Raw genomic sequence first — 8,536 nt, 5'->3', positions numbered from 1 at the left:
GACCATAGCTTCTCACCATTGGTGAAATCCATCCTTCCCCATGACAAACTGATGAGGGATAAGGAACTCATCAAAGTCACATCAGTGAAGCTCAATTACCTTTCTAATTCCCTGAGAGTTACAAATACCTTCTCTAATTCCAACAACTCTCCAATGCAACAAAAAATATGATAGGATGAGGGGGAATGGATTTGAGCTTGACAAGGGCAGATTTAGACCAGAGATTAGGAAGAAATTCTTTCCAGTGAGAGTGGTGAGATACTGAAACAGGTTGCAAATGTCTCCTCCATGGAGATATTCAAAGCCAGGCTGGATGGTGCCTTAAGCAACAGTCCTGAGCTCCTAGACCAATCCAACCAGCATCAAAACAATAAAGCACAGCCAGTACTCATCCTCCAGAAATTCCTGGAAGCTCCACCACCTCACATCCTCCACTTCCTCAGCTCTGCTTCCCCCTTTCTCCCTCCCCCACAATTCCTAACACCTCCCCCCAGCCTCAACAACCTGCAGTCTGGGGCTAAGAGAGGAACAGAGCAGAGCACAGCTCTGATGGCCACCACCTTGGTGCAGCCAAGGCTGTCTCTGGCCCAGAGCAAGGGGACAAGTGGCCCTTGTGCAGTGACCACCTTCTACTGAGCTAGGGCTAAAAGGTCTCTGCAAGTGCAGAGTGTGGGGCAGGTTTGCCTGTCTGTAGCAGGGACAGTTGATGCTGTCACTTCCAGCTGGTTCCAGAAATTACATCTGAGTAGTGTTTCCATCAGGTAAGGGAGGAGAACGTGGAGCACTGTGTCCCCATCCTGCACCAGGTTGCACAGGGAGGCTGTGGATGCTGCCTCCATGGAAGTGTTGAAGGGCAGGTTAGGCAGGGACTTGAGCAACCTGGGCTGGTGGAAGGTGTCCCTGCACATGGTCTGGGGGTTGGAGCTAGGTGGTCTTTAAGATCCCTTCCAATCCAAACCCTGTGAGGAGAGGCTGAGGGAGCTGGGGGTGTTTAGCCTGGAGAAGAGGAGGCTCAGGAGAGACCTCATTGCTGTCTACAACTACCTGAGGGGAGGTTGTGGCCAGGAGGGGGTTGGTCTCTTCTCCCAGGCAACCAGCAGCAGAACAAGGGGACACAGTCTCAAGCTGTGCCAGGGGAGGTCTAGGCTGGATGTTAGGAGGAAGTTCTTCACAGAGAGAGAGATTGCCCATTGGAATGGGCTGCCCAGGGAGGTGGTGGAGTCACCATCCCTGGAGATGTTCAAGAGAAGCCTGGGTGAGGCACTTGGTGCCAGGGTCTGGTTGATTGGATAGGGCTGGGTGCTAGCTTGGACTGGGTGATCTTGGAGGTCTCTCCCAACCTGGGTGGTTCTATGATTCTGTGACTCTCTGAATCTCTGATATACTCAGCACTCTGACCACCACATCTTTGCAGCTACCCCTTCCAAAGACCCAGCTCTGACACTTTAGAGGGATTCTCTCAGCTCTCAGTTCATTGGTATTTAGCTGGGTACCATAGGCCTTATTGATTTGGTGGTGTGGCTGCTTGCAAGGAATTGCATTTATTCAGACAAAAAGAGGGAAATAAATGTCAGCAGCTGTAAGCTGGAGTGCTGCAGGGAGAAACCAACCTTGAAAGTGCACGGGGCAAGGACCTGTGCAAAGCTGAGCTGAAAATGGGTTGGAAGCTTGGTGCCCCATTAGCAATGCAACAGCAAGAGGCAGTTTTTGGCATTATGATGCATAATGCTGTCTTGGGACAAAACTTTGAAGTAAATATCTCAGATTTCCTCTTTTTTTTTCCTTTTTTTTTGGCAGACAGCATTAAAGCACCAAGGAGCTTGTGGTGGTTTTCCATCAAGAGGCTGAACAAAAGTGGTACTAGACCAAGACTTTTGAAGTGGGAACTGTGTTCTTGGCCTGATTGACCAGCACAGAACCAGCATCCTGCACAGGAATTTTGATTTCCATGATATATAAAAGATAATAGGTTGAAAACAGGTCAAACATACCACCACCACCACCATCAAAATCATCAAATCACCATCCTCACCCTAAGGAAGGGCATTAAGTGAGCAGGTTCCTGAATCAGGCTGTGTTGAGAGCTTCTGTCAGATCTGCTCTCCTTTGCATGGACTTTCACCACTTAAATCTGCTGTCTCCAGCCCTGAGCTCAGATGTTCAAGCCTCCCTTGTTTTCATGGGGTTTCATCTGGAATTTCTGATCCTGCATCTGATGGTAGAGCCTGTTTGTTACCGGAGATACAGCAGGATCTTTGGAGATGAAAAATGGTAAAGACTCAACATGAATGCACCAGAAGAAGACCCTAGGGAAAGGTCTGGGGGACAGGTCTTGTGAGGACTGGCTGAGGGAACTGGGGGTGTTCATTCTGGAGAAGAGGAGGCTGAGGAGAGAGCTTTTGGCTCTCTACAACTACCTGGAGCCAGGAAGGGGTTGGTTTCTTCTGCCTAGTAAAGAGGGACAGGACAAGAGGAAATGGCTTCAAGCTGCATCAGGGGTTGGACGTGAGGAACAATTTCTTCCCTAAAAGGGTTGCCAAGGCCTGGCCCAGGCTGCCCAGGGCAGTGGTGGAGTCCCCATCCCTGGAGGGGTTTCAAAGCCGTGGAGATGTGGTGCTGAGGGCCATGGTTAGTGGTGAGCTGGCAGTGCTGGGGTAAAGTGTTAGACTTGATGATCTTCAAGGTCTCTTCCAGCCAGAATGATTCTGTGATTCTATTAGAATATTTACCATTAGCTCCATCCCAAGTGGCCAATTAATGTCATTTGTATTCCCTTTTATTGTGAGATTCAGAGAGCACTCTGCAAAACAAACCTCGTCTGCTGTTCCTCACCAGTTCTTGCTCTGATTAACCACTTTCCTATTCCCCTGTGCTTGCAATATCTGCAGAGCCTTGGGGAGCTCCTGGAAGCATCTCCAGCTCCCACTCTCCCACATCCCTCAGGAGCAGCACCACTATGACACCAACATGCTCAGCAGGTAGCAGTGGAGCTCCTGCAGCAGCCCTGAGAAGCAGCTCTGCTCAGCATTTACCTTTCTCCCATCATCTCCACTAGGCAAGGCCAGCTTGAATCAAGTCCAGCCAGAGTCTGTTGAGCCCAGCCCAGGGTGGGTCTGTGCTTCCTCCCTCCAGCTGGGAAATCTTCCCCAGACTGGGGCTATAAAAGGGTTTTTCACCACTTTTTTTTTTTTTTTTTTTTTCTCCTTGCTGTGATCTCCTAAAGGTGATCCTAGAGACCTCCTGGCTGAAGGTCTAAGGTATGTGGCTTGTTTTCTCTCTAGACTGGCTGCTGTCAGCTCTCTGGTGGATGTCACTGGCTTGGTGGAGGTTAAACAAAAGGTTTTGGCTTTCTCAGTGGTGTGCTATGGAGCAAGGGAAACGTGAGACCTTACAAACTTGTCTGCTTGTTAATAAAGTCCCAAAAGCTCCTTTCCTTGGAGCTGGGCTGACCTTTAGCTGGGCTGAGCTGCTGCTTTCATCTCTGAGTTATGTTTTGGTGTGCAGCCTTCTGAGACAGGACATGTGCCTTCATCTGAGGAAGTCTGTGGCATCTTCCAGCAGGTGCTGGGCTGCAGGGAGGGCTGGGCTGGAGGGAAGGGAATCAAGAGCTGGGCAGGGAATCAGCAAAGACATTCATCTCCAAGGCACTCTGCATTTCTGCTGGGTGAACAGATGCCATATGAGAGTGGGCACTGCATTGCAAGCCTCCTGCAGCAGCTTCCTTACTGCTTTTGTGCTGCTGATTGCATGTCAGGGGTCTCTGAGCACCTGGATGGTTGGGTACTGGCTCATCTAGAGAGTGGGTTAGTGAGAGATGGGCTCCAAAGTAGGCTCTTCACCATCATAGGTGTGTTCAATAAAGCTGCTCAGCACACTGAAACATCCTCAGTACCTGAAAGGGGCTACAAGAAAGCTGGGGAGGGACTTTTGACAAGGGCTTGTAGTGACAGGATGAGAGGCAATGGCTTTGAGCTGGAAGAGGGGAGGTTTAGACTGGAGATGAGGAAGACATTCTTTGCAGTGAGGGTAGTGAGACACTGGAACAGGTTGCCCAGGGAGGCTCCATACCAGCTGCCCCAGCATGGCACTGCCAGGTTTCTAAGTGCTGCTGTCCCTGAGTAGGTGAGACAAGGGTTTGATTGTTTGACACATGAGGACAATTCCCCCCCCCCCCACCCCCCTTGTTCCTTATGTTACCAACCAGCATCATCATCATCATTAGCTCTCAGGCTCTTCCTCTTCCCTGAAGGCCCAGTGGCTCTCCTCACTGTCCTTGTTCCCCTCTCTGTGCTGCACAAGGGCAGCATTGAAGCTCTTTCCTCCTTGTTTCTCATGCCAAGACTCCCTTGTAAGTGATAGGAGGAGAGGGAACGGATTGAAGATTTGGACTGGAGATTAGGAGAAATTCTTCCCAGTGAGGGTGGTGAGACACTGGCACAGGTTGCCCAGGGAGGTTGTGGATGTCTCCTCCCTGGAGGTGTTCATGGCCAGGCTGGATGGGTCCTTGAGTGACTTGGTCTAGGGGAGGATGTCCCTGCCCATGGCATGGGGGTTACACCTAGATGATCTGTGAGTTCCCTCCTCACCCAAACCATTCTATGAATCTATGGAAATAAGCCACCAAAATGGAGATTGGTTTTAGTAATGGATCATTTTAAAGCAGTCACCTGCAGAAGAGACATTTTCTTTTGGTGTGTGTTTCAAATCCCAATTGCAGTGGCAAATCAGAACCCTTCCTGCAAGCCCAGCACAAAAAATACCCTCCAGGCACTTCTTAGAGGCTGGGTGCTTTCACAACAGAAAATGCAGATTTTCATCATCCTTCTTTTTCATTTTCTTTTCTTTTTGTTTGTTTTAGCACAAAGAGTTCACAAGTGCATATTAAAAAGGAGGAGATGTCTCTCAATATCTCCTCACCCCCTCAGCAGTCACTGAGTCTTACTGAGCACATGATGGTGTGGTTTGTTTTTTTTTTTTTTTTTTTTTTTTTGTCAGGTAACTATGGTGATGTGCAGGGTTGGGATTTTGGTGGTGGGGGAAGAGGTTTTGTTCATTTTTGTTGCTTGGGTTTTTTGTTTATTGTTTTCTGTTATAGATGGGCAGTCTTCTGCAGTCCCCCATCCATTCTCAAAGCAAAAAAATCCTTGAATTTTACTCCTAGCTTACCTTTTAACACAAATCATTTATTATATTCATCACATTTTTGGGTGCTGTCTTTTATCTGATGAATAAGTAACAATTTTTTTTCTTTTTTTCTTTTTTTTCTTTTTTTTTTTTTTTTTGGTGTTAAGAGAATATAAATAAAAAGATCAGACCAGCATTAGGGTGATGTGTCACAGCTAAAAGCAGAGCAACAAACAGCTGCATTTTTAGGCTCTCAGGGAGTGCCAGGACTGGGGGGAATGGAATCAAGCTGGAAGTGGGGAGATTGAGAGTGGAGGTGAGGAAGAAGTTCTTCCCCAGGAGAGTGGTGAGAGCCTGGAATGGGTTGTGCAGGGAGGTGGTTGAGGCCCCAGCCCTGGAGGTGTTTGCAGCCAGGCTGGATGAGGCTCTGGCCAGCCTGCTGTAGTGTGAGGTGTCCCTGGGCATGGCAGGGGGGTTGGAACTGGATGATCCTTGTGCTCCCTTCCAACCCTGACTGATTCTAGGATTCTATGACTCTATGATTTATCTTCACAGCATAGGTTGGGTTGGAAGCATCGCCAGCCCCAGTGGGTTACTTGAAGATGTTCAGGCTGCAGCTTTGGGGAAGGGCAGCACAAAGTCCCTGAGTCACCTTGTGAAGTCTAGAAGAGGCTGAGTAACCCCAGGCACCCCCATAAGCAAAGGGACAAGGGCTGAGGTACATCCTTCCTGCCCTGTCACTGCAAGACCAAGCCTACAGCCAGCATGGGGCATGCACACTCAGGTGATTGCTGCTTCAGAACCATGACCCCATCAAACTCCAGCTCTCACTCAGTGTCATTTTGGGCCATGTTCTCCTCACTGTTTTCACAGTGGAGGGCTGAGAAGGAAAGAGTTTAAAGAAGGACACTCCAGCCATATTCCAGATGGCACTGGGAGCCACAGCCAAGTAGCCAAGGGGGATGCAGAAGCTGCTTTGCAGGGACATCAACCAAAGGGAGGCTTCAGTGTTAGGGGCAGAGGGGGGCACACAGAGCTTTCAGACACTGAAGAAGTGATGTTCAGCCTTCAAAGGAAGTCTCTGCACAGGACCCTACAGAGGCTCCTCTGCAGTGACACTGCCAATCTAGCAGGAAACAGGGAGGCTAAACAATCATCTCCACATTGCTCACCCCTGAGGAGCAAGTCTGCCCAGCAGCCAGAAGGTCATGCCTCATGTGTGAGGTTTGTTTGAGTCAGAGTATCCCCCTAACAAGTCTCTCTCCAGCTGTATCAACCAGCACTCCTACCCCACCAGATCTGAGTCATCTCACTGCCTTTTCCTCCATGGCTTGATGGCAGCTTCTCAGACAGCTTCTCAGACAGCTTCTCAGACAGCTTCTCAGACCTCTGCAGGGATTTACAGGAGGCACAATCACAGTGCACTCAGAATAAACATCTGGGTGTTTCCCAGCTCACTACCCTGCACAGGAGCTCTAGATCTGGAGATGTTCAAGGCCAGGTTGGATAGAGCCTGGAGCAATCAGGTCCAGTTTAAGGTGTCCCTGCCCATGGCATGGTGATCTTTAAGGTTGTAACTAGATGACCTTTAAGATCCCTTCCAACTAAAGCCATTCTAGGAAGGGACCTTAAAGATCATCCAGTTCCAACCCCCTGCCACAGGCAGGGTCCCCTCTTACCAGACCAGGTTGCTCAATGCCTCAATCACCTTGGCCTCAAAGACCTCCAGGGATGAGGCATCTACAGCTTCTCTGGGCAACCAATTCCAGTGCTCCACCACCAGAATAGCAAAGCACTTCCTCCTAATGTCCAACCTAAACCTACCCTGCCCTAGTTTAAAGTGATTGCTCCTTGTCCTATCCCCACAAGCCCTGGTCAAAAGTCCCTCCCCAGCCCTCCTGCAGCCCCCTTCAGGTACTGGAAGGCTGCTCTAAGGTCTCCCTGGAGCCTTCTCTTCTCCAGGCTGAACTGCCCCCAACTCTCTCAGCCTGGCCCCATAGCAGAGGAGCTCTAGTGCTTTGGTCATCTTCATGGCCCCCTTTGGACCTGCTCCAACAGTTCCTTTTTCTGCTGGAGGCCCCAGAGCTGGATGTTCCTGGGTGGGGACCTAGAATGACCATGATCCCCACCTCCCTGGCTGGGAAATCCTGAGTGACGTAGTTGCAAAAGGAGAGGATTCTGCTTGTACTGTTACAGAAATGCAGTCCTCTTCCTCTTGAAGGGCTTGTGCAGGCAACAAAAGAAAGCACTCTCCATGTCAGTGTGTTCAGAATGATCCCTCCAGAGCACAGTGACTCAGTGTGGAGCTGCCCATGTCTTGTCCCTGTGATGCTCCTGAGGACTTGTACCAGGAGCTCGCCTTCTAGAGATCAGATTCCTTTTCCTGACAAAGGATGTCCCATCTGCCAAGTCAGCTTTTCCTTGCAGAGATGTTATGACTGTGAACTTGGCTCTACATGCTCAGAATCCTGTTGTGATCTGCTTCTGCTTGATCTCCAGGCATGAGAGGCTTTGCTGCCTCTTTGGTCTCCGTTGACAGCTCCCTGGGCATTCAGACATCATGCTCGCGTGGCTGCTCGGGGGCCTGGGATGTGCTGCTGCCTTCATCTCCTGCTGCAGCTCTCTGCAAGCTCTTCTTCTTCTAAAGCCTGGGAGGAAGGGGCAGTGCTGTCTCTGCCACAGTTTGGATTCCAGGCACGTGATGCCTGGCTCTAATCTCAGGTTTTTCTTCCTTAAAACAGCAATCCCAGCTCTGATGTATCTGCTGCTCCCTGATGTGGGCCACCACGGTTTGACATCTCACAGTGGAAAATGGCAGCACTCAGAACAGTTGCTCTCCACAGCTCCCTGCAAGGAGGCTGGGGGCAGGTGGGGGTTGGTCTCTGCTGTCTAGAAGCAGGTGATAAAATGAGAGCAAATGGCCTGAAATTGTGCCAGGGGAGGGTTAGGTTGGACACGAGGAACAATTTCTTTCCTGTAAGAGTGGTCAGGAACAGGCTGCCCAGGGAGGTGGTGGAGTCCCCATCCCTGGAGGTGTTGAAGAAACCTGTGGAGATGGCACTTGGGGCCATGGATTACTGGCCATAGTGGGTTTGGGTTGGTGGTTGGACTTGATGATCTTGGAAGTCTTTTCCAACCAGGACAATTCTGTGATTCTAGCCAATGTGTGTGGTCAGGGATGGGACATGAACTTCATCCCTTCCATGTGCAGCTCACGGCCCTGTCCTGACAGACTGTCCAGCAGTCAGCAAGCAACATGGAGGAGAGCAGGCAGGGGATCCCTCAGCTCTGCTTGAGTCATCCTTGATGCCCTCCATGCTGTGGGACCAGCCTAGCTCCAACAGCATCTTCAGCAGCTCCCAGAGCTTGGGCTATAGTGTGGCAGAAATCCTGCAGAAATGAGCAGGTGGTT

The sequence above is a fragment of the Indicator indicator genome, chromosome 10, assembly GCF_027791375.1.
Source record: "Indicator indicator isolate 239-I01 chromosome 10, UM_Iind_1.1, whole genome shotgun sequence".
NCBI classification, from domain to species: Eukaryota; Metazoa; Chordata; class Aves; order Piciformes; family Indicatoridae; genus Indicator; species Indicator indicator.
The sequence above is the reverse complement of the archived record's forward strand: the minus strand, read 5'-3'. Positions refer to the sequence as shown.